Raw genomic sequence first — 27,718 nt, 5'->3', positions numbered from 1 at the left:
ATTGATAAGTCAATGTTTGATACCCTATCTACTCCCTAATTTAACTCAAATTATCTCTTAGATGGATATTCTTATGTTGGTTGTTGCCACATGGAGGTTCTCTAAATTTCTCTAAAATTTAATTTATTAATCTTATTTTAATTCATCATCCTATTCTCCTAATTAGGTTTAACTATTTTAGGATTAATATTTATCCTTACAGTTATGTCCCTCTTTCCCCTTTTTACCTAATTAAATTACATTATCTACATAAAATTTTCCAACATGGGAAGGGTAGAGTTTTCAAGGTAAAATATTTTATTTCTTCCTATGATCCCCTTAACCCAAGTTTTATTCTTGATTTAATTACCTCGGTTCTAATCATCATTTACCACTTGATGTGAATTTACATGGTTTTCATATCTTTATTATATTTAATAATTTATCTATTTTTAATGATTCCAAGGGTGCCAAGTTTAGTCGTGCCCTTCAAGAACTTCCCTTGAAGTTCCGAGGGTTTCACACCTAACAATTTATTTGTAATTCCAAGGGTGCCAAGTTGGTCATGCCCTTAAAGAAATTCCCTTGAAGTTCCAAGGGGGCCACGCCACTTTCCCTTCAAGCATTCAGTGGCTACGAGGGGAAATATAGGTGAAATGGCAGAGACCACTATCATCTCTTATGGTGCCTACTATAGTGAGACTAATGGTGTCGAGGATCAAGGAATTTGCCTTGATGTGCACCCCCTGTTAAAATCCTCATGAGCGACCCAACTTTGGGACCTGCACTCATGACATTGCGATCTTCAAGGCGAAGGTGTTTCAACCTTTCTGTGATCTTCAAGGCGAAGGTGTTTCAACCTTTCCAGCCCAAGTCACGACGAGAGTGCTAGTGGGTGAGATCAGGGACACTGCCCCACCCCTCTCATGTAGTTCCATTTAATTGTACAACCCCATCACCCATATGTGAGTCACTCGTCCAAACAAATAATCTGTGTCTGCAACCACAAACATATCATCAAAATATAGATAAACATATATAGCAGTTTTCAAAATTGACTTAGAATTTCAAAGACACAATATAAATTTTCGTCAAACCAGGTTCCATCAACTCGTCATATGTGAGAGCCTATGGTGGTTTCCTGACATACTCAATAATCATCAATAACAAGGTTTCTCGTTGTTAATCATTGTCATAATAGCATCATAAACATCACCTAGTGATTTGTATCATTGCTCATTGTGAACCAGAACTAATGCAAGTAGGTAACATAGGGGACACATCCATCATGGTTATCATCATCATAACATCAATGGAAACATACATATCCATCAAAGCTATTAACATCGTAACATCAATAGAAAAATACCTATCCATCAAAGCTATCATCATCATGATATCAATAGAGATCACACATATCCTTTACTGCCATCATCATATTAAATTCAATAGAGACCAAACATAACCATTTATGCTATAATCATCATATATCAATAGAGAACATGCATAAACATTAATACTACAATCATCATAATACCAATAGAGAACATACATAAACATCACAGCCATTAATATCTCAACCATTAATAATAGAGTCATGTGCCTGGATCCTCAACCTGAGGTCCTAAAAGAAAATTTTTTGGGCCTTAGGGCTAAATAAATGTTAATGTCATATCACTATCAGTCAACTAGAGCGGGGCACTACATACACCCCCTCTTAATAATAGACTTCGTCTTGAAGTCCTTGGAATAGGTAAGGAAAATGGTGATGCATCTCCTCGGTGTCCTCCCAAGTAGCTGAACTGGGACTATAATTGTCCCACTGGACCTTAACCTGGTCCACTAACTGTTGTCTAAGCTACAAGTTTGCTGGTTGAGTATGCGAACTAGTTCGACCATTACTGTTTCCTCATATGAAACTTGCAAATGACCAAAGTCAATAACATGTGAAGGATCTGAAATATAATGACGCAAAACAAAAATATGAAACACATCATGCATACGTGCTAAAGATGGAGGTAAGGCAAGCCTATATGCCACCAACCCTTTCCTTTCTGAGATTTCAAAAGGTCCCACAAATTGTGGAGACAATTTTTCTCCCTTTCCAACTCTTACAGAGCTTTTTTGGGGCCTTACTCTCAAGAACGCCCTATCTCCCACTTCATAACTTCGGTTTATTCGATGAGTGTCAACATAGCTCTTTTGTCGATCTTGTGCTTCTTTTAGCCTTCCCCTAATCATAGTCATTTGTTCTTCCATATCTTGCACCACTTCTGGTCTTATTAATATTCGGTCCTCTAGTTGGTCCCAATTGAGAGGTGTTTTGTAAGGTCTTCCATATAATAACTCAAATGAAACCATCTTGATGGAACTTTGATAACTATTATTGTAAGCAAATTCCATGAGGGGTAAAAACTCTTCCCATCTCTTTTGTTGGTCCATCACTTACATTTGAAGCATATCTTCAAGGATTTGATTAGTCCTCTCTGTCTTCCCATTTGTCTCAAGGTGATAAGCAATGCTGAAGTTCAACTGGGTTCCCAAGGATTCTTGGAAACTGGTCCAAAACCTTCATGTAAACACTACTCCCCTATCAGATATGATCTTCGTAGGCACTCCATGCAATCTCATAATCTCATCAATAAAAACTCCGACTATTTTTGGTGCCTTATGTGTAGTCTTAACTGGTATGAAATGGGTGCTCTTGGTCAACGTGTCCACCACTACAAATATGGAATCATGTCTTCTTGATGTCATTGGTAGTCCCACAATGAAGTCCATTGATATAACTTCCCATTTAGATTTAGGTATCTCATGCGGTTGCAATTATCCTGCTGGATGCCTATGTTCAACTTTTATTCATTGACACTCTAAGCATCTTGTTACCAAGTTTATGATGTCATTCTTCATCCCTTTCCAAAAGAAGAGTGGCTTGAGGTCCACACTCATCTTCTTAACACCGGGGTGTGCCATGTATACTGCACGATGTGCTTCATTCAAGATTAACTGGCGTATATCTTCATTCAGTGGTACATATTTCCTTCCCTGAAATCTTAGTAACCCATCATTATCAAGGGAGTATTCTTCATATTTTGGGACCCTCATTTCCTCCTCCCTCAAACTTTTGCTAACCTCCTGGTACTAGGTGTCTTTAAATTGTAAATCAAGCAGTTTCTCCCTCAAATTTGTCTTTAAGGGAATCACTAAAAATATCTGAGGCCTCCTACTTAAAGCATCAACCACCCTATTTACCATTCCTTTTATGTAAGTGATATCAAAATCATATTCACTAATTAGCTCAGACCATCGTCTTTGTCTTGCATTTAAGTGGTCTTGAGTGAATATGTGTTGTAGCCCACAATGGTCAGTCCTAAGATCAAACTTCCTTCCCAGAAGGTAGTGTCTCCAAATCTTTAGTGCATAAACAATTTCTGCAATTTCTAGATCATGGGTTGTGTAGTTTTCTTCGTGGGTTCTAAGTTTCCTTGATGCATAAGCTATTACTATTCCTTCTTACATCAACACACAACCCAACCTTTCCTTTGAGGAATCAGTGCAAACCAAAAAATATTGTTCCATATTCGACACCTTCAAAATTGGTGCTGTTGTTATTAACATCTTTAACCTTTGGAATGCCTCTTGAGTGATTCTTAACTGATGATATCTTGACATTAGATCTGTCCTTGAAAACATAGTTTCCCCCATCATTTGATCAAACAAGTCATCTATCCTTGGTAGAGGGTATTGATTCTTTTTATGGTCACTTTGTTCAACTGGTGGTAGTCAATGCACAGTCACCAAGACCCATCCTTCTTCTTAACGAAAATCACAGGGAATCCCACGGAGATATGTTAGGTCGTATGAACCCCAAGTCCAACAGTTCCTTTAATTGGATTTGCAATTCCTTTAGCTCTAGAGCCAACATTCGACAAGGTGCCTTTGCAATAGGCTCAGTGCCTGGTTTAAGGTTGATGGTGAAATCAATTTCCCCTTTTGGGGGTAGCCCAGGTAGTTCTTTGGGAAATACATCCTTAAATTCAACAGGAAATGGATGTTTATCAAGGTTTTCAGAATCACCCTTATCATTTAGAGCTACTACCTAGAACATTTGACATCCCTTTTTCCTATATTTCATTAGTTGCATGGAGGAGATGAACCTCAGGGACACCCCTAAATTCTTTCCTCTTAATGTTTTTCTTTTGCTGTCATCGTCTATGAAATGTAGAACCTTGTCTTTGCAGTCTAGGAGTGCCTCATGTCGTTCCAACCAATCAATTCCTATAAGTACGTCATAGACTCCTAAAATTGTAGAGTACAAGGATACCTTGGTCTTACATACACCCAGGTCCACCTCACAATCCTTTACCGTCCTTCCTACATTTCTATTCATACCACATGCCATTTCTACATGTCTAAATTCATATTGCGCAATTGCTTTATGTTTGATCCTTGATAATGCATTTAGAGAAATAAAGGAATCAGTATCACCTGGATCTATTAAAATGACAAAACTCATACCATCAATATTACCCGAGGTTTCCAACACACTGGACTAGTGTTCGACGTGGTGATTGTTCACCGCTGCATGGATGCGATGAGTCTTCCCCAAGTCCCCCACCGTAGTTGCATTCTTTTTTGAGTTGGTATTACCTGTCTTTTGAGGGTAATCCATCTCTTAGTGAGGACCTCCACAAGTCCAACACCCCCTCTTAGGGGCTTAGCTCCTACTACCAACTAAACTGGGAGTTGGCCTAGAACTTTGATGGAAAGAGCCAGACCATTGGGATCAGTGTTGAGGTGGTGTGACTTGGTGCTATCGCATGGGCTGGTGCTATTGTGGGTTACGAGTTTGTTGAGGTACCTTGTGCGGATTTTGAGCTGGGTGCCTATATGGTGTTCTTCGATTTCCCGCTAACCACTTTTGATGATTGAGCACATGACCCCCTTGCAAATTTCTACGTTCCATATTGTTTCAACTTGGTACTCCTGAGCCTGTGGGCCTGGTTGACTTACTAGGTCCACTGCTTATGATCTCCTCCTCTACAATGATTGCCCGATGAAATGCCTCGTGCAAGGTGCGAGGAATTAAGGTTCTAGCCTTGGCCCAAATGCTAACATTTAGTCCATACACAATTTTTTTCACCTTGATCTTTTCTGTATTTAAGTGAGGGGCATAACAAAGTAATTGCATGAAATGAGCCTCATACTCTAGTAGTGAGCGAATTCCTTGCTTTAATGCATTGAATTCATTTAGTTTCCTCTCAAGGAACTCCTTTAACAGGTAACATTCTCTAAATTTCTCTTCAAATAGTTCCCAAGTTACTTCTGCTATATCCATCCCCAGTTAGGTTAACAATGTCTTCCACCAAAGTAGTGCATTTCCCTTTAGCTGGAATATACCCACTTGGCCTTCGTATTTGAGGTGTAATCTCTTAGGGTAAAGCACATAGCCTTGTTTTCTAAACATGCCTCTGCAGATTGACCATCTGTGGACCCCCAAAACTCAGGAAATTTTACTTTTTCCAAATCTCGACATACATCATTTTTTGTATTGTTTTCGGGCAATTTGTTTTGTATGACAGGTCCTCCATGCTGCCGTTGCAAATGATTTATTAATGCCTCAAACATGTTTTGGAACGATCTCATTAAGTTCAACACTTCTCCAACTGGTATCTATTCTGGTGTTGTGATGTTTTCCCCATCATTAGGTAGGGAGGTAGGAGTCGGTTGTTGTGGTGACGCCATATTGCACCCTTTTGCTGCACCACTTCTTCTTGTACCTCTTCTAACCATGGTTCACCAATGAATCAAGTTTTTTTTCCAAGAAATGGTGTCTGGAGTAGCTCATTTTGCCTGAGATTGGACCACGTGACCACCCATGGAGACCAAACCTCCTCATCTAATACAAGTTATAGTGGGCCTAAGCCAGTATCTTTCCATCCAACTTCTTTTCCACCCAAAAATGATGATGGCCAACAGTTTGTACGTAATTGTGCATAATACAACTATATAAATTCTTCATTCAAATGAAAGATGATTCAAAAGAAACTTTAACATGAAAATGAATTACATAAATAGAAATTTTATCTTTATATAAAATGTTTTCAATAAACACTTTTATTTTTATATAATCTTTATTTAACCAAAACTTAATTATAACCAGAACATGAGAGATGCAGGTAATATAATCGTAAATCTAATCTCTCTCTCTCTATTATATTTGTCGAAAGAGTTAAGTGTGCAAAACATACCAACTCTTAAAAATTTTCATCCAAAATGCTCTTCAGGATCCATTTTCAATGAAAACAGACAGTTTCATAGAACAAAAATTAAATTAAGTCTTTCCTTATGAAAGTGAAAAATGGATATGCAAAAAAAACCCTAACATGGAAAATAATTGGAATAAGAAATCCATGTACTAGTTATTTGTCCAACCTTCCACAATGTTATTACCCAACAATTTTGACATTCTTTTTCAAGGCTTGTTCATAATAATACCTACACCTTCAACTTTGTTGTATTTGTTTGAAGATGCAGATAATTTTAGAAATTTGTAGATCTGACCACCTATTAGAAATACTAGGAAATATGCACATAGAAAAAAATTATTCTTAGAATTTATGAAGTAGACTGCCATCAATTTTTTTTAACTAAATACTCTTTCGATAAATTTTAAAGATTTTGAAAGAAACAAATCATTTCAAAGGCACTCTTCAGGAAGTAAATTATGGGAAATACTCTGCGTAATTAGTAGTTACTGGACAGACAACATTAAGAATTAATTAGATGTCTAAGTTTTCCATGCCTAAAAACAAATGAATGGATTTCTAGAAATCAATCCTGTTTCCGTTCTTCATTAACAACGAAAAAACTGTTCCATTAAAAAACACAGAGTGCATTAACACCCAAATCCATACACAAATTGCGCACAACAGACGTAAATGTACAAACCAAGAAAAGCATCGAAATGCATACACAAAGTAGATTAAAGAAGAGTGATATGGTCTGCATGGGCAAAGAAAACATAATGATAATGTGTAGCTTTTTAACCATGGTCAAATGCAGAAAAAGGGCATAAAAGCTTTAGTATAATGTTTGGATTCAAATTTTGGTATAATCTTGCCACCAAAACCTAATTAATATATAAGATCATAACACCCATCATACATTCAATATATTCCTAAGTTTAAGCTCTATTGGAAGAGACAAAAATTCATAAATATGCAAAACCTATTATCTTTCAAAAATTTCATCCAAATTCTCTTCAAAATTTATTTTCAACGAAAAATAGACTTGTGAAAAAAATAAATTTAGATTAAGTATTTTTCCATATAAAAGTGAGAAATGGATCAATAAAACCCTAAAATGAAAAATAATCTACTGTAAAATTTCCTATCTAGCTTGTTGAGGACAATGCTATCAATAAGAATTTTGAAATTCTTTCTCCAAGCTTGTCCGTAATGATTCCTGAATCTTCAACTTTATTATATTTGTTTGAAGAGAGACAATTTCAGAAATTTTTAAACCTGATCATGTGTCAAAAAACTTGAGAATAAATTGTTCCTCGAATTTACAAAACAAAACTGTCCATCAAAATTCTCTTCAAGAAACAAATTATTTCAAAGTTTTGAAAAGAAGCGAATTATTTCAAGAGTACTCTTCAAAAATATTCATCCAGAAATAAATTGTTCCTCGAATTTATAAAACAAACTGTCCATCAAAATACTTTTCAGGAAGCAAATTATTTCAAAGTTTTGAAAATAAGCGAATCATTTCAGGAGTACTCTTTAGAAATATTCATCGAGAAATAAATAAACGCACGACAAGTTCTACACCCATGGAGTAAGAAAAAGATAAGCCTCAAAGAAAAATCCATAGATGTGTCTCTCTTATACCTAGCCTCAAAGCAAAATATACACACGTTTATCTCTTATAACCTAGCTTCAAAGAAACATCCACACACGCTTCTCTCTTAAACCTTTGAATGACGAAGGAGATAAAATCCTTGATGTTTTTCATCAAATCCTCTAATCCTCTAAGTATGTAAATTAAAGCTAAAACTCTTTTGAAAACTAGTCAATTTAAGCTTAAAAATATTCACAGTGTAGTGCAGGGAACAAAAAAATGAACATTCATCTTTTTTTATTCTAAAATTATTCATTTTTATTTTTATTTCCTAGAATTTAAACAAATTAACAAATTAAAGTATAGTGTACGCTCCTTTTCATGATCGTTCCATTAAGCTCCAAGATAATAACTCGTTGGAAGATAAAACTATGAGTTTACACTCTGAGTGGCGAAGAAATGGTATAACCAACGCAACTGGACATGCAAGTATAAATTAAAAAGCAAAGTCAACTTTTTTGAAGATTCATTGAGTTTTTTTGATCAGGAGCTCAGGACAAATGTCGTAAAATGGTCAAAAATGAAAGTGCTCAGAACTGGTCCGAATTTGAAACTACTTGTAAATGGTTTGCAAGGTATTCAATTCAGATATATACATGTTTAAAAGATGTCCATTTCTTGCAGAAAGAAAACAAATGAAATTTTTAGCTGTTCATGACCCATTTAAGTATAGCAGATTTATTTCCTTTTACTGTTTAACACACTAAAAAGAATTTGTTCTGCAAAATAAATCAACCACAGATGCAAAAGAAGTTGATGAAGCAGTTCACCCCTCCTGGGCTACGTCTGCTGGGTCCAAGGCTCCCAAATGGGCCTGTCCTTGTTTTAATTAAATGATCAAATTGAATATATAGCTGAATAGAAGCATCTACAGGTGGAATAGATGGTAAAAACGGATTCAGAACACTTGAATCCTTCAGGATTGACTATTGGTTCACCTCAAATGGGTACCTGCAACCCTATACAGTATTCCCAATACTGGGCCCTGGTGGCTCCTAGAACTTCCATGGCTCCAAAACCTCTGCAAATGACCTCAGAATGCTGTAAGACCTGTGCCAATGACTTTAGAAGGTTGAAAATACCCAAAATCCAAAAAAAAATTCGTAGCCTGTAGAGGGCCAGGTAGCCTCTGGAACTCATCCTCTTTTTAGAGGTGACATGTCCGGTGAATTCCCCTACAGTCTATCTCTGTATAAGAAATAAGAAGTTTTCACATTTTCAGAGGTCACTTGGAGTGTATAGCTCACATTTGAAATTACGGGAAATGGATACCTTGCACCCTTAAACAAGTACATTCCATTTTCAGATCAAATGGTATCAGAGCACTAGGTTTGCTTGACTAACATCACTAGCTTGAATGTGTAGCTTGAAAGGTGTCTTAAGCAGTGTTGAAGATTGACTGCTTTATTATTCTGCAAACTACTTGTTGTTTGAGTTGCTGAAGCTCTTTTGTTCATTTTTATAATGACAACTTCCATAAGTGAGTTCTCAAAATTGTCCTCCTTCACAAGATTCTTTGATGAAGGCTTGAAGCAAGAATTTTTCATCATGATGAATATGGTGAGAGAAATGTATGAGGATGAAATAAAGAGATCTAGACTTCAAGAGCAGTTGAATTCCATGAGGGAAGAGAAGCAGTTGCTTTCTGACCAATTGCAGGAAATGGAAAGCCAACTTCATATTGCAAACATGAATATGGAAAGGATGCATGAGTTGGAGACACAACTCCTTGTTGCCAAAGAAGCCTTAGCCAAGTATCAGCTTGAAGAAGAGGTAAACAATTCTAGTTTGTCTTCAAATTCTTATAAGAATGTTTATGTTGGTTCTTTTGAGAAACATACCAGAGGCATAGGGTCCAAGTTGACGTCCAAAATGGGATATGAAGGAAAAGGATTGGGCAAACATGCATAGAGTATAGTTGAGCCAATAAGGGTTGAGGTAAGGCCTAAGTATTTGGGTCTTGGCTATGGACAATCTTGTGGAGAAAGTTCCAAAGCAGCCATGAAGGCAATTGAAACAGTTCCTAGAAGGAGTTTCATTTCAAGTTCCCTACCTCAAGTTGGTAAAGATTGTATTCTTGGGGAATGCAATAGTTTGAAACATACCTTGCAAGAAGGTGTGCATAAGAATGCACTTGAACAAGAGAATTGTGAAAGCTCTAAAACCATTGAAGGGATTGATGGTGTTCCAAAAGGAGCTTCTTCTTCGTTTGATTCACCTCCTCATGAAGGTAATGAAGGTGAAAGAGAAATGTATAAATCTGATTTCCATCACACTTCCTTTAATCATGTAAAGCATGGTAAATTTCCACACAAGCATTGGAAAAGAATTGCATGTTCTTTTTGTGGTTTGGTTAACCATAGTGTTTCTAGATGTTGGAAAAGAATGGCAACATACAGGAAATTTTTGAAGGAAAGGAGGCAAGAAGCCAAAGTTCCATTGAACAATGCAAATCATGCTGTCAAGAAGATGAACATGTGTTGCACTTATTGCCATAAGCATGGGCATACTGCTGAAAGGTGTTGGACTCTGAATCCAACAATGCTTCCACAAAAGTTGAAGAAATTAGAGAAAGAGTATGGCAAGAATGGGAAGGAAGTTTCCATCATTGATATGTGTAAGGATGATACACATGTTGATATTGATGTGCAGTTAAAGGAAGCGCCTTTGAAATGGATTGGTAAGAAATGGTTAGAATTCTTATCCAATTAAAGTTGCATATCTTTTGATTGAATGCATTTCTTTGTTAAGGGAATGCAAGTTGCAGGATGGAAAAGCTGAGTATGAGACTCACTCTATCGCAGCGAAAGTTATATTCATTTCAGCTTTGAAAGTAGATGTACATATGATCAAGGATCTTGTACTTATGATTGTACTTAAGAGAAAGTTGAAGGATAAACCGCATGCATGAGAATGATATGCATGAGCACAGGGATCATGATGATTTCCTTGTATTTTAAACATGTATGTGTGATTAACTTGAAGGGTTGATTACTTTGTTTTTAACCATGCATGTAATGTAATATTTACTTGGAAAAAGTTAATTTGATCTCCAAGATTGTAAAGAGGAGAAATGATGAAGTGTTTCATCTTTGTAACAACCTTCTCATTTGGGAGGCAACTCTTCTTCTGGAGTAGAGGTGCCATGGATGGGCATCGTGATAGTTGGAAAGCCCACATGTTCAGAGGAATATTTCAGCTCATATATCAACAATTTTCATTGTTGGTTCCTGCAATTTCAGATTTGTCTGGCGAAAGAACTTGGTCAGGATTCGACAAGTACTTGGCTTATGTAGCAAAAAGTCGCCATGACGACAGTTAGCACGACAGGACATTTTGGCATCAGTATGCTCTTTTGGCTGAACGGAAGAAGATATTTCTGTTCCTTAAGTGATGTACAGTTCAGTTCAGAGATTCAGTAAGCTTTTGGGGACCAAAAGCCTTCTCATTTGGGAGGTGTGATCAGGAGCTCAGAACCAAGTGTCATAAAATGGTAAAAAATGAAAGTTCTTAGAACTAGTCCAAACCTAAACAACTGGATAGAGCTCGTCTTCCTGATTCCAATGCCGCAAATGGTTCGAAAAACGGTTGCAGTATGAGAAAGTTATGCCAAAAACAAAATCGCTCAATAACCCTTAATTTTTGAATTTTTTCAAAAAAATTTAAAAAAGAATATTCCACAGAATATTCCTTGGAATATTCCAGGGAATATTATTTTTGGGCAGCGAATCAGAAGCTGCCACGTGGCAGGCCCGGAGACTGCCACGTGGCCAGGGTGACGTCAACATTTATGTGTGGCACATTTCAAAATTTTTGGACAGATGGAGGATCGAACCCGCAACCTCCATACCACAAAGCACACGTCTTACCACTAGACCACGGCAGAAGCACTTGGCATGAAAGCGGCCAAATTTGTTTATGAAGTTTAAACTTCATTTGGGCGGGAAACCAAGGGGGCCAGCCTCGCAGGTCCAGCCCCCCATACACGTGACCTCCCACCCGGAACCATGGGCTCCGTTCAAACCGCCGGCACGTAATCCCATGCAAACAAACCGCCCGAATTTTTTGGTCACATGCACTAACTGCAACCCGTAACAGGTGGTCAGACTGGCAGAGGAATTGGCGGAGCGCCAAAATTGGCGGGCCCACCATATTTGGCGGGCCTATCTGGACTCTAACTAAAGTTAGCTGGAGTCTTTTTAGGATCCGCTGGCAGTTGGGAGTAAATGGCCATAATTTTGGCTAGGAAAGTCCGTTTTGGACAATTGTTTTTTTGATTTTGGGTATCTTCGACCTTCTGAAGCCACTGGCATAGGTTTCATAGCCATCGGAGGTCATTTGCAGGTGTTTTAGCTTCGTGGAAGTTCCAAGAGCGACTAGGGCCAAATCAGTTTGGGAGCTGCATTGGGAATTGTGCAATCAGTGAATGTGGAACGAAGGTAATTCCTAAAGGTTTTCAGCATTCTAAATCCATTTCTACAGTTCGTTTTTCATGTTGAGGCATTCTTCTCACTGCTTAGCTTAAGGGAAGCTTTCAAGGCCACTAGGGCCATTTCAGTGCTTGAGCTGTTTGGGGGCTATGTTCATCCATTTTTGGTGATTCAAAAGCCTAAGTCTGCTATTTTCGACCTTCTGAGTCTAATGGCAGAGGTTTTAGAACCAATTGAGGTCATCTTCACCTCGAAATTATCCATGCAAGTTTAAAGGGCCACTAGGGCCAATTGGGGAAAGTACTGTATAAGGTACAATTACACTGTTTAGTGTTTGGGAAAGAGCATGTTTAGCTAATTCCCATCTTCTGATTCTGTATTTATAGTCAGATCTGTCTTTCGAGACACTCATATTCTTGTATTAACCTTTGTAGCATTTTTAATACAAGAGGATCAGCCTAGTTTGAGAGGCTTGGTCCAGCAGATGTAGCCCAAGAGGGGTGAACTGCTTTATCATTTTTATGTCTTTATTTGCTAAAGATGATATGCTAAACAAAACTGATATAAAGTGTTAAACACCAAATATACATAACTTGCATACACACATAATCACCTATTCTGCTGCAGAAAGTTATTTGTCTGATTCTGCAAGACATCAAACTTCAAGTATGTGTATGTCAAAGACTTCTAAGTGTTTACTTCGTTATTTCTTTAGGCAGAGCCTGTAGAGGGCCGGGTAGCCTCTGGAACTCATCCTCTTTTTAGAGGTGACATGTCCGGTGAATGCCCCTACAGTCTATCTCTGTATAAGAAATAAGAAGTTTTCACATTTTCAGAGGTCACTTGGAGTATATAGCTCACATTTGAAATTATGGGAAATGGATACCCTGCACCCTTAAACAAGTACATTCCATTTTCAGATCATTTTTTTAGTTCCATTTATTTAACTACTGAATGTCGGAGCATTACTAATGTAATGCCGTGGAAGTGATTTAATTGCTCAAATGTACATGATCATAAAGACTCAAACCCACTAAGCATAACTGGACATATAACACGCACATTACTGACACATTCAAACTCACCAAGCATAGCTGGACATGTATCACGCACATTACTGACACTTGACTGACAACTGAATTTCATTTTCTGAACAACTCAAACTAATAAGTCATCTTAACTCATGCATGTAGGTGGTTATCTCCACAATTCCATGACACTTGACTGACAACTAAATTTAATTTTCTGAACAACTCAAACTAATAACTAATCTTAACTCATGTTATTATATCCAACAATTCCATCTAGTTAAATGGAAGTGGTGTTACAAATAGACCTCACAAGTGTAGAATTTTGTAGAATTTTTCTTACAAATCAGCTAGCTTTGATACCATGTAGAACTTTTTCTACAAATCAGCTAGCTCTGATACCATGAAGAAATTTCCCACTTGTAGATCAACCTGGTAATTGCAATGTACTAAAGCAAAACACTTGATCTACTTCTACAAAAAATTTAGCGGAAGCTTAATCAACCATGAGCAACATCAATAAGAACACATATAACTGATAAGAAGGAATCAATCACACATAACACAGAAGAATTTAACTGGGGAAAGCACCTGCCTAAAACCCCATCTCTGTATTATCAATCAAGTGGAAATATAGTCCGAATTACACAAAGCCTTAGCTCGGAAGCTATCTAGCTCTCAATACAATCCCTCTGCTGCTCATAGACAGTTAAAGGCTTCTCACAAACCTTCTCCTCTGCCCTCCAAGCCTCCTATTTCCTTGTGCAGTTTCCTGGGGGTTTAGTGCTGCTACTTGTGTGAATTGGCCTCTTCACACACTCACTAACCTCTGATCTAACTGCACAAACTTGAAGGAGATAAATCCTCATAATGGATGAGCTTCCTTTATAGGAAACATATTCATCCAACTAATAGTACACTGTCCCTTCTCTGATCTCAACTAGGTCTCTGACAGAGCTGACATGCATGAGTTATTTATGAGTGAATATTTAGTTATCTGAATTACAGTACTACATGCATGCAAGCATTAACTAACTGAACTTTCATTAATTTAACAAACTGTTAAATTAATGTAACTGGACTTGAACGTTAACTGAGCCAACTAATTACAACTCATAATTGCAACTCATCCTTATCTCTTTAACTGATGGATAAATTCATCAATTAATAGATACACTGTTGCATGTCCTCACATAGACTTCAAGTTTGTTTTTCCTTAACTAATTAACTCATGGAGATTAATTAATTAATATTTTAAATTGCTGTTAAGACCAAATTCATTTTTACTTCCTATAGTTAGACCAGGGATTGCTAAAAATAGGAAGGGACCCAGAAATGCTATTTTTAGAAGATTCTATTTCTAGCAGTTTCACCTCTCACCCAAGGTGGCCAAAATGCTCATTGGCTAAACTGCTATTTTTAGACATGCTATTTTTAGCAGGTCTATTTTTAGCACATTCTAAATTTAGCATTTCTTGTTGCACATTTTTCAACACTCCCTCTCAACAAGAAAGGCTTCCTCTTGAACCCGATCCTGTAACTCTGGAATGTTCTGCATGCAACACATCTATCCGGTCCACTTGCTCCAACAACACTTGGAAAAAAAAAACTCCCAACTGACCACTCCATTGGCTAGGAACATACTTTGATGTTGAAGCTCTACCTGCTACTGACAAGTGGTCCCTCTCTGACATCTGTGCTACTACATGCATCTTGCGCCATTGCACACCTCTCTATGCCACCTAGCACTATGCAAAACACTTGGCCTCTCGCATTGCTGCAGCCTGCTAGCTATGCGCTGTTCTAGGATTCCTTGCATTGTTGCTCTCTCTGCCACTCCATTCGCATCTGTCTCTACCTAATCAGTCAGTTCCTGCTACTCCACATTGGGGCTCCCGTAGCAAGGTCTCATCCAAGAGGTTGGGTACCTCAAGGATCCTGCCCCTCCTCCTTGGGATGATCACTCTATATCGCCCCACCTCCTACCTGGAGGTATGGATGCATGTGATCCCTCTGCCCACCTGGCTCAAAGTTTCCCCCTTCGATCAGCTTCCCTTGTTGTGGCTGCTCCACAACCTCCTAAAGCTGCTACACCAATTGTGACTCCTCCACAATTGTCTGAGACTTCTTCTGGTTCTGTATGTTGAGAGGTAATTTACTCTCTCTCTCAACCACCAAGTATCTAACCTTTGCCTTACTCCTCAAGGCTTTGCATGCATCTTGTACCTCAAGTGCATACAGGTTCTTGGCTATCACACCAATCTATTTCCACTTTCCCGTCGTCATGAAATTTTCTAGAAAAAGAGTTGATTTTAAATCAACGATATCTCCCTCACCCAAACTTCGATTTAGCCGATTTTTTTTTGATTTCGGGTATTTTTCTGCAAGGAACCAAAATATACTATTTATTTCTAAAAATTTTGTACATAAATTTTCAGATTTGTTCTACAAACTCTTGGCCTAAAACTCAAAACTTTGAAATCTCCTCTCAGTATATTGTTCTCTTCTTGATCACCTATGCTCCGATACCATGTAGAATTTTGTAGAATTTTTCCTACAAATCAGCTAGGTTTGATACCATGTAGAACTTTTTCTGCAAATCAGCTAGCTCTGATACCATGTAGAAATTTCCCACCTGTAGATCAACTTGGTAATAAAATGTACTAAAGTAAAACACTTGATCTACTTCTACAAACAATTTAGTGGAAGCTTAATACCCCATGAGCAACATCAATAAGAACACATATAACTGATAAGAAGGAATTAATCACACATAACATAGAAGAATTTACCCGGGGAAAGCACCTGCCTAAAACCCCATCTCTGTATTATCAATTAAGTGGAAATATAGTCCGGATTACACAAAGCCTTACCTTGGAAGCTATCTAGCTCTCATTACAATCCCTCTGATGGTCATAGACAGCCAAAGGCTTCTCACAAACCTTCTCCTCTGCACTCCAAGCCTCCTATTTCGTTGTGTAGTTTCCTTGGGGTCTAGTGCTACCACTTGTGTGAATTGGCCTCTTCACACACTCACTAACCTCTGATCTAACTGCAAAAACTTGAAGGAGATAAATCCTCATCATGGATGAGCTTCCTTTATAGGAAAATTATTCATCCAACTGATAATACATTGTCTTTTCTTTGATCTCAATTGGGTCTCTAACAGAACTGACATGCATGAGTTATTTATGAGTGAATCTTTAGTTATCTGAATTATAGTAGTTACATGCATGCAAGTATTAACTAACTGAATTCTCATTAATTTAACAAACTGTTAAACTAATGTAACTATACTTGACTAATTTAATTGAGCCAACTAGTTACAACTCATCCTTATCTCTTTAACTAATGGATAAATTCATCAATTAATAGATAAACTGTTGCATGTCCTCACATAGACTTCAAGTTTGTTTTTCTTTAACTAATTTACTCATGGAGATTAATTAATTAATATTTTAAATTGCTGTTAAGACCAAATTCGTTTTTACTCCCTATAGTTAGACTAGGGACTTCTAAAAATAGCAAGGGACCCAAAAATGCTATTTTTAGCCGTTTCACCTCTCACCTAAGGTGGCCAAAATTCTCATTGGCCAAACTACTATTTTTAGATATGCCATTTTTAGCAGGTCTACTTTTAGCACATTCTAAATTTAGCATTTGTTGTTGCACATTTTTCAACAACAGGTCGAGGTATATAAAAAAAAAAAAAAAAATCAATAGCAACAACTCAAAAGTAGGATTGTTAATAAGTTAAGAAAACTAGTCATGTATGCATGGGTCCATAGGTCTCAAGGGTTCAACATAGCTCTGATACCAAGTGTAGGGACCAACCCTATATTTTTTTCTTTTAAATACTAAATAATAAAAATACAACCACAAGAAAATATCATTGGGAACTAAAAAATTATTAAGTATTATATAAAACTTTCCTGAATTTTACTTCATTGAACATATCATTTAATTTACATGTTATTAACTTAAAGTATAATGAAGTCATACAAAATAATATTATAACAACATAGGTACCATTCACTAGGAGACGAGATTCAAATTGACTTGCCACTAGTTTCCCTCCTTTGTTGTTGATTACCCCCAAGTGTGAATGTCGATGTGCCTAATCCGAATGCAATGACCCATCGATTGACCTCGCAACTTACTCCTTGGGTACTCTCCTTCCCTGCAGACCCCCAAGCTACAATGGGGTCGTACAACATAGGAATGTATTCACTGGTAGAGGAGAGCACTCCTTGGCTCAAGAGTCCCCTCTCTAAAGTCCTCTACCTCACCAAACTCACTATAACTCGTAGTCACTACTCTGACATAATATCATCCATCCAACAGTAGGGCAAAGAAAAGTCCTTTCTCCCATGGCATGCCCCTTCTTTTATAGGAGTCCTCATAGGTGACACTTGGAATTTCATGTACAATTAATTATTTTTGATAATTCAATAGTTTAATTATTTACCCACCCATGTGTCACTCTCTAATCAAGAATCACCAAAACTATTTATTTAAATTTAATTAAAAAATAATATTTTTCCTCACATCAACAAGATTCCTATTTATTCTCCTAGTTGTCTCGTGATCCCCCTTTTTACTCCTTAATTTGTGTTCATTACTAAATTCAATTGATAATTCAAGATTTGATCCCCTATCTACTCCCTAATTTAACTCAAGTTATCTCTTAGATGGATATCCTTATGTTGGTTGTTGCCACATGGAGGTTCTCTAAATTTCTCTAAAATTTAATTTATTAATCTTATTTTAATTCACCATCCTCTTCTTTTAATTATGTTTAATTATTTTATGATTAATATTTATCCTTACATTTATGTCCCTCTTTCCCCTTTTTACCTAATTAAATTACATTATCTACCTAAAATTTTCCAACATGGGAAGGCTAGAGTTTTTAAGATAAAATATTTTATTTCTTCCTATGATCCCCTTAACCCAAGTTTTATTCTTGATTTAATTACCTCGGTTCTAATCATCATTTACCACTTGATGTGAATTTACATGGTTTTCATATCTTGATTATATTTATTAATTTATTTATTTTTAATGATTCTAAGGGTGCCAAGTTTGGTCATGCCCTTCAAGAACTTCCCTTGAAGTTCCAAGGGTGTCACACCTAACAATTTATTTGTGATGCCAAGGGTTCCAAGTTGATCGTGCCCTTCAAGTATTTAGTGGCTACAAGGGGAAAATATAGGTGCAACGACAGAGACCACTATCATCTCTTATGGTGCCTGCTATAGTGAGACTAATGGTGTCGAGGATCAAGGAATCTGCCTTGATGCACACCCCCATTAAAATTCTCATGAGCGACCCAACTTTGGGATCTGTCTCATGACATCGTGATCTTCAAGGTGAAGGTGTTTCAAACTTTCGAGCCCAAGTCACAACGGGAGTGCTAGTGGGTGAGATCAAGGACATTTCCCCACCCCTCCCATGTAGTTCCATCCAATTGTACAACCCCATCACCAATATGTGAGTCATTCGGCCAAGCAACTAATATGTGTTTGCAACCACTAACATATCATCATAATATAGATAAACATATATAGTAAGTTTCAAAGTTGACTTAGAAGTTCAAAGACACAATATAAATTTTCATCAAACTAGGTGTCGTCAACTCGTCATATGCGAGTGCTTCTGGTGGTTTCCTGCCATACTCAATAATCATCAGTAACAAGGTTTCTCGTTGTTAATCATTGTCATAATAACATCATCAACATCACCTAGTCATTCGTATCATTGTTCATTGTGAACCAAAACTAATGCAAGTAGGTAACATAGGGGACACATCCATCATGGCTATCATCATCATAACATCAATGGAAACATACATATCCATCAAAGCTATTAACATCGTAACATCAATAGAAACATACCTATTCATCAAAGCTATCATCATCATGATATCAATAGAGAGCATACATATCCTTTACTGGCATCATCATCATAATTTCAATAGAGACCAAACATAACCATTATGCTACAATCATCATAATATCAATAGAGAACATGCATAATCATTAATGCTACAATCATCATAATACCAATAGAGAACATACATAAACATCACAACCACTAATATCTCAACCACTAATAATAGAGTCATGTGCCCGGATCCTCAACCTGAGGTCCTCAAAGAATAATGTGTGGGCCTTAGGGCTAAATAAATGTTAATGTCATATCACGGTCAATCAACTAGAGAAGGTCACTACATATTATATTGAAAATAAACATATATATATATATATATATATATATATATATATATATATATGAGCTATTATTAGAATAATCTCAATCGTAAAATACATGCGGAGAAGCTTCGTCTTCTTTATTCCAAAACAAGTTTAGGGCTGCTACATCAAACCTACCAATCGTGTAAGGAACCCCTGACAAGAAAGAAAAGAATGAATCATAAGGGTTGGAGATCATAGAAGCTAGCAAGGGGGAATGATGGTTAAAAGTATTTTCCACTCAAAATTTTTTTAGTGAGGAGTCTGTTGGCCTCTTCAGTCCAGTGGATTCCATCCCAAGTGATGTAGGAGTCTGGATCGGAATAGGCCACGACCTTCACAGTGTGGCCAGTGAACCACTCGCTCCACACTATATGTTGTACATGCAATTGTACTTGCCTCCAACTCCACAACATGCTTTAGTGGTGGCCTTAAACCCTGCATTTTTGAATGTTGAGTATACTGCATCATTCATTCATAATTTCATCTGGTACTTGGAATATATACACAAATAGTTAGTACAAAATGGGATAAGGGTACAGTAGAATACCATATTTGGAGGGGTTGGTGAAGAAATTGTAGATGATGTCATATGTATTGACATAGATGATGGTGGCATCTTTGAATTGCTTGCGAAGGGAGGAGAGTTGAACTCTGAGGAGTGTGTTGTAATGGAGAACTACGTCGTTGTAGGAAATGGAGCAGCCATGCTTATCGAATTCGTTGGGAGAATGGGGAAAATAAGTGAGATAGTAGGGACTGCACCCTTGAGGAGCCACGTCCCTCGCAAGAAAAGTCCTCACTCCCTCATTGTACAGAGTTTGCAAAACTACTGCAATAGATTCTGCAATCTTTGGAAGAATGGTAGTTTTCACCTGGGTGGGGTTGAGTTTGAGAATTATTTATCCGTAGCTGAATTCATTTCCCCTGATCTCTATCATGTATATCCCGCTCTTGAATGCTTCAACACTTGGGAGATTTCTCAGAGAACTTGTATTGACATTCCATCACTTCTTGATGCAATACAAATACTATTAAGTACAAATACTACCTCTCGTTTGCCTTGATGGTGGTGAGAACCTGCTACTTTAAAACCTTGAATTCATTGAGCTGAACAGTGAGAGAGATGGGAATGATGAAGGAATCATTACGAGCAGTGGCACCGGTTGCAGCAAAAATGGCTCCACCCCCGAAATTTGAACCCACAAACTGCAAATATGGACTCAGAAACGGTAATCCTAGTGCCTTGGCTGCAACATTGATAATTTTGGTGATCAAATATACATTTAGGGTTGCAGTAAACAAAGATCAGTGGGAACAACAAATGACATAGTAACTGGAATTAATTAACGTACTGAAGAAATCTATGGAGAGTCTTCCGTCGTTGAATCTGCCTGTGGGTTTGCCGAAGAATTTTTCTCCATAGGGAGGATTCTCCACAACCTCGTTATAGGGGAACACAAAGTGGATGATACCCGTATCGGAGGTTGAATCCCCAAAATTAAATATGGCCGGGTAATTACAACGAGCTTGAGATAATATTAGAAGAATAGCCATAGCCACAAGTATGTCCATTAAATAACGTTTAGTCGCACGCTGCAGCTCCATTGATAATCAGCTCAGACAACGATTCTTGTCAAGGGTAATGGAACGAAGAAGAATGAATGCAGTTCCCAAAGAAAGTTGGTCTGTAATGAATATGAGTGTCGTGTGTGAGCATTCCGAACTGTGCTCATGTCGATATTGAATGTGAAGGCATCTTCGAATCTCCCCCCATCTCATCATGTGCGGTCTGCTACAAAGGCGTGTTTCAAAATCATAAAAAAATTGGAAGACTTTTTGACATTCACTGAGTTAAGATAGGTGGCTTTTTAAGGTGGGTCACTATACCAATTTGTTACGAGTTATCTTTATAAATAATATCGATCTTACTTACTATTCCTGGGAGTCTATTGATTTAAATCATGTTACTAAAAAACATGTAATGACATAAAATTTGGTAAGATAAGACAAACATATAATAATATAAAATTTGGTAAAGAGACAAAAGGCTGTCCCCACCGGATACACTAACTTCACAACATAAAACAAGCAAAATTAGGAATTGGACGGATTGTCTTGGTAAACTCCTGGATGAGTGGAGGCCTAGGGATTCGATTGTCGAAGTCAATAATTATATTCTAAAAGGTTAATGTTTAGGTTTTGGCCGAATTTGAATGTCTCTGTCGATTAATTCTCAACGCTACATATCTATTCGTTTTCGGGGTTTGTATCCTATGATCTCTGGTCATTTTGGTTTTATCGATATTTTTTTTAAATCATCATTTATGTCTTTGAGGTATTTTATTTATATATTATTATTATTATTTAATTTTAAGGCTACGTTTAAGTTAGACATTAAATTGGTGTATGAGACTACTTTGTTTGTGGGACAAGGGAGTCATCACCAAATTATTTGTTTGATTGCTAAGTCGATAAAAGCATACATACTCTACCTCCCTCTAGTTTTGAACCTATGACCTCTTAGGAGGAAACACATGCTCTAAACATTAAAGCGTGGTTTACCTATTCTACTTATTTGATATAAAATACATATATATTTCTGGGTAGTTTATGGAACAAAGATTGATGTTAGTTATATTTATGAAAACTCACTTGTGTTAAGTTGAGTTGGTTATCTTTCATGTGGAAATTATCCTAAGGAAGCTTGTTAATTCTATTGAGACTAAAGCTAGAGTGGGGAGGATAATAGTGACTTCTACCTACCACCTGAGCTGCAAGTTGACATATATTAGCTTGTTAATTCCAGTGAGACTAAAACTAGAGTAGGGAGGATAATAATGACTTCTACCTACCACTTGAGCTACTAGTTGGCATCATATTATACTAGCAATTGCACCCAGAGGTGAAAAGGAATGCCAATAGGAGAAGTGGGAGGAATGTGGAAGGAAAATCTGGCCTTGAGCTACATATCAACCTACAACATGACAAGGTTGACCATGACTAAACTTTATGACCATGTTTGACCATGGTTAAGCTTGCTCGACCATATTTGAACATGGTTGACTATGAATAAATATGGAAAAATTATGGTTGATCATGAATATGGTAGTCCATTCTTTTGCATTGAAACATAATACAATGATCAAACACAATTTTTAGCGCATTCTCCATTTATTTATTTATTTATATTTATATTTATATTTATATTTATTTATTTATTTTTTGTGTGGTTCATGGGTACCCTTGGTCACTGGGTAGCGGCTATGTCCACGGTAAGAACTAGGTGGATCAGTGTTGGGTCCCTATAATACTAGTGATTACCCATTACTATTGTAGTTGCATCCCCTATTAATATTGTTGTGCCCATATTATCCCCATATTGTTATCACTGTGCCCCACATAATCTCTCTATTGTTATTTTTGTGGCTTTATATTATTATTGTTAGGTCGGCTGGGTTATATTGTGAATCCTTAGACTCCTATATATAGAAATGAGGTTTTTTTCATTTGAATCATCGAAGAATTGTTCATTTATGTAATGTAAAGGAGGTTTTCCCCTCGAAGAGGCTGAATTCTAAGGCGTTGATCTATCTTTTCTTGAGCTGGTTTCATAACATTTGGTATCAAAGCTTTGGATTCTAGGGTTTTGCTGCTCCAAATAGGTCATCGTGGCATTTTCGATATCACTTTTTTTTGCTACGTTTCAGAAGCTAAAAAAAAAACCCATTTGAGAAGACATCACACTGAATCTTGGCTCTGAATTTCAGAGCTTTTGGCACTACATTTATGGAGATATGAGTTGAGGAAGTTGGTCTTTTTGCAGACTCCTGAATTACATTCCAAACAGGTGACTTGGGGAAAATCGTCATAACTTTTTATCTGAGGATCAGATTGAAATTTCATAAGAACTTACAGAAAGAGGATGTACTGTAGTTTCTTGTAGTTATTTTTCAGAGCCAAAGGTTGAAACAGTGACTCGTGGCACGTCCTACAAGTTTTCTCTACTAACTAGTCTATAATCAAGTCACTGTGGGAGATTTCGCATAACTCTTCCTTGGAGAATCCAATTTGGGTCAGACTGGTGGCATTGGAAAGAGGACATAGAGGGCTACTACAGGTTAAAAATTCAAAACTGGATGATCATAAAGTATAGAGATACATTAGAGGCAATATCGAGCTCCTACAAAGTGAAAAAAGGTGTGTAGATTTTTTTAAATTTTTGCTTAAGCTTGGTTTGAAAATTTATTTTGAAGGAATTAAAAGGGCATAGTAGAGCATTATTATCGGTAACTGATGCCCTGAGGAAAGAAAATGCAAATACTTAGTAAGCCACCTGAAAGCCCTAGCATGACTCATGAAGAAGAGGAAGAAACGCTACATGATATATCAAAATTACAAGAACAAGTGCAACAAATGTCACTCTTACAAAATCTAACAAAAGCTAAGACAAATGGTGTGGAATCTAAGATAAAGGGCATGGAAGCTAAGATGGATGATTGGAAGATAGATTTGAAGACAAATTTGAAGAGAGACATGGCAGATTTGAAGACAGATTTGACAAATTTTCTACAAGAAATACTTACTAATGGTGAAAAGGTAGTAAAGGAAACTCATGATGCAGACAAAATAAATGTTAATCATGATAAGACCCACCATATTCCAAAAATTGATATGAGGAAGTTTGATGGCAAGGATCCTGCAACATGGATACTACAGATGGAGCAATTTTTCGATCTCAATAATGTGCAAAACACACAAAAGGTACGTATTGCAACTTTATATTTGGAACCAAATTAGTTTGTAGGGTATCAATGGCTTTGCTCTCGTAAAAAAATTATCACTTGGGCAATTTTTACGGAAGAATTGATAGTACATTATGAGGATACAAAAAGAAACACTTTTTTTAGCCAATTGATAAGTCTCAAACAAAAGGGTTCAATAATGGAGCACATTGAGGAGTTCCAAAAATTGAACATAAGGGTAAAAGATATTCCAGAGGAGCATAGGATTGATGTGTTCATAGGGAATTTAAAGGATAATATCCAACATGATGTTTGCCTTTTGGAACCTGATTTATTAGAGAAGGCATTCAGGTTAGCAAGAAAAATGGAAAGCACAATTATGGCAACTAGGAAGCATACCACTCACAACTATAAAGATGGAAGTGTTGTTTCCCCTAGTCTTCCACAACCTATAAGGTTGACACCACAACAATTAGAAGAAAAAAGAGCAAAAGGGCTTTGTTACAGTTGTGATAGCAAATACACTAAAGGTCATAAGTGTGCTGAGAAGAAATTATTCTACATAGATTGCGAAGAGGAAGAAGAAAAGGAGCAAGAAAGGTCAAAAGAAGAGGATATACTTCAGGAACAAAGCCTAGATAAAGAAGAAATGAATCTGACCATATCTTGTAATGCATTGGTGGGAATTACCACTCCTCAAACCATCAAGATAGAAGGACAAATCAAGAAGAAAAAGGTAATAGTGTTGATTGATTCAGGAAGTACCCACAATTTTATTCATTGTAAGGTAGCAAAAGAATTGAATTGCTTGTTATATCTAGCACCAGAGTGTCAGGTGATGGTTGCAAATGGAGGAACAATAAATTGCTGTGGAAAGTGCCATAATATCAAGCTATCAATGGGAGAATATGTATTGACTAGCCCAATGCTTTCCATTCCAATGGGAGGTGCTGATGTTGTACTAGGAGTCCAATGGCTACAATCCTTGGGTACAATAGCTTTTAATTAAGGGGTATTGTAGGGAAACTAGGAAAGATAATTAGCTCTAACGACATGAAAAAGCTTCTAAAAAAGGAACAAAGGGGTGTAATTGCACAATTATGTTCGCTAGATGTTTCCACATTGCAATCATCTATTTCTCCAGATCTTCAAAATGTCTTGGACAATCATTCCAAGGTATTTGATACTCCCAAAGGTCTCCCACCTATTTGTGATCATGATCATGCTATTCATCTGATTCCAGGAAGTGTTCCTCCAAACATCAGGCCGTACAGATTTCTCTATGCCCAAAAGAGTGAAATTAAACGTATGGTTGCAGAAATGCTAGAGGCTGGTATAATTCAACGAAGTCAAAGTTCTTTCTCTGCTCCAGTAGTATTAGTGCACAAGGAGAATGGATCATGGCGCATGTGTCCAGATTATAGGGAGCTCAACAAGCTCACTATTAAAGATAAGTTTCCCATTCCCGTCATTGATGAATTTCTGGATGAATTACATGGATCAATTTACTTCACCAAGTTGGATCTTCGTTCAGGATATCATCAAATCAGAATGAAGACTAAAGACATTCCAAAAACAACGTTTAGAACTCATGAGGGTCATTGTGAATTTTTGGTCATGTCTTTTGGCCTTACCAATGCACCTTCAACATTTCAAGGTTTGATGAACTCCATTTTCAAACCATTCCTTATAAAATTTGTGTTAGTATTTTTTGATGATATACTAATCTACAACAAGTCTTGGAAGGATCATGTTGAACATGTTGACAGGGTGCTACAACTATTGGAGGGAAAACAATTATATGCAAAAAGATATAAATGTTTCTTTGGAGTACAAGAGGTGGAATATCTGGGTCATATTGTATCTCATGAAGGAGTTAAGGTAGACCCTAGAAAAATTAAAGCCATTAAGGAATGGAAAATCCCCACATCCATAAAGCATCTGTGAGGATTTCTCGGGTTGACAGGGTATTATCACAAGTTTGTTAAGAATTTTGGGAGAATAGCAGCACCTTTGACAACATTATTGAAGAAAGATGCATTTTCATGGACTCCAGAAGCAACAAAGGCCTTCGAACATCTTAAAGAGGCAATGTGCCAAGCACCAGTCTTAGCTACACCGAACTTCACAAAAACCTTTATTGTGGAATGTGATGCTTCAGGAAATGGAATTGGTGCTATTTTAATGCAAGATGAAAGACCCATTGCTTTTGAAAGTCATCCAATCAAGGGAAAGTTTTTACACAAAGCTATTTATGAGAAGGAAATGTTGGCAATACTCCATGCACTTAAGAAATGGCGACCCTACCTAATGGGAAGACACTTCAAGGTAAAAATGGATCATGATAGCCTTAAATAATTTTTAGAACAAAGATTATCCTCTAAAGAGCAACAAAAGTGGGTCACAAAAATGTTGGGTTATTACTTTGAAATCATCTACAAAAAAGGGAAGCAAAATGTGGTGGCAGATGCACCCTCAAGAAAGGATGAGGATCACTTTATGGATATCAGCCACCATCCATCACATCATATTTAAGAGAAAATTCTAAGGTTCAAGCAGTGGAACATCACATCGAACATCAACAACAAGTCCTCCAACTCTTAAAGGATAACCTCGAGTTGGCACATAATAGAATGAAACAGCAGGCAGATCAACATCGCAGCGAAAGAAGTTTTGATGTAGGTGATTGGGTATTCCTATGGCTACAACCATATAAGAAAATGTCCCTCAAGCACGCTAAGAAGGATAATAAATTATCACTAAAGTATTATGGTCCGTACAAGGTGTTGCAAAAGATTGGTACTATGGCATACAAATTGGAGCTTCCTGCAGCTTCTCGATTGCACCTAATTTTGCATGTTTCATGTTTAAAGAAGGTTATAGGTGACAAGCTCCCAGTTCAAAAAATACCGCCAAAAATTGACGAGGAAGGAAAAATTGTATTGGAACCGGAATCAGTCACAGAAACAAGAACTTGACAGCTACAAAATCGATCAATTTCAGAGTATCTTATCAAGTGGAAGAACTTATCTGCTGAAGATTCCACATGGGAGGATGAGGATTTTATACAGAAGCATCCAAAACTACTCAAGCGTTGTGGATAACACTTTTTTGAAGGAGAGGGGCATGTTGGGTCCCTATAATACTAGTGATTACCCCATTACTATTGTAGTTTCATCCCTTATTAATATTGTTGTGCCCCTATTATCCCCATATTGTTATTATTGTGCCCCATAGAATCCCTCTATTGTTATTTTTGTGGCTTTATATTATTATTGTTAGGTCGGCTAGGTTATATTCTGAATCCTTAGACTCCTATATATAGAAAGGAGGTTTTGTCATTTGAATCATCGAAGAATTGTTCATTTATGTAATGT

The 27,718-nt window shown here is 37.0% G+C and overlaps 1 pseudogene; it reads right to left on the bottom strand.

Annotated features, from left to right (window-relative positions):
• Nucleotides 1-20,111: 20,111 nt before the first annotated feature.
• On the bottom strand, nucleotides 20,112-21,204 carry LOC149260712 (GDSL esterase/lipase At4g01130 pseudogene; annotated as a pseudogene).
• Between the last annotated feature and the right edge of the window lie 6,514 nt (nucleotides 21,205-27,718).

Source organism: Pinus tabuliformis, chromosome 6, assembly GCF_031772625.1.
Source record: "Pinus tabuliformis cultivar Carrire ecotype Pingquan chromosome 6, CPIR1, whole genome shotgun sequence".
NCBI classification, from domain to species: Eukaryota; Viridiplantae; Streptophyta; class Pinopsida; order Pinales; family Pinaceae; genus Pinus; species Pinus tabuliformis.
The sequence above is the reverse complement of the archived record's forward strand: the minus strand, read 5'-3'. Positions and strand labels throughout refer to the sequence as shown.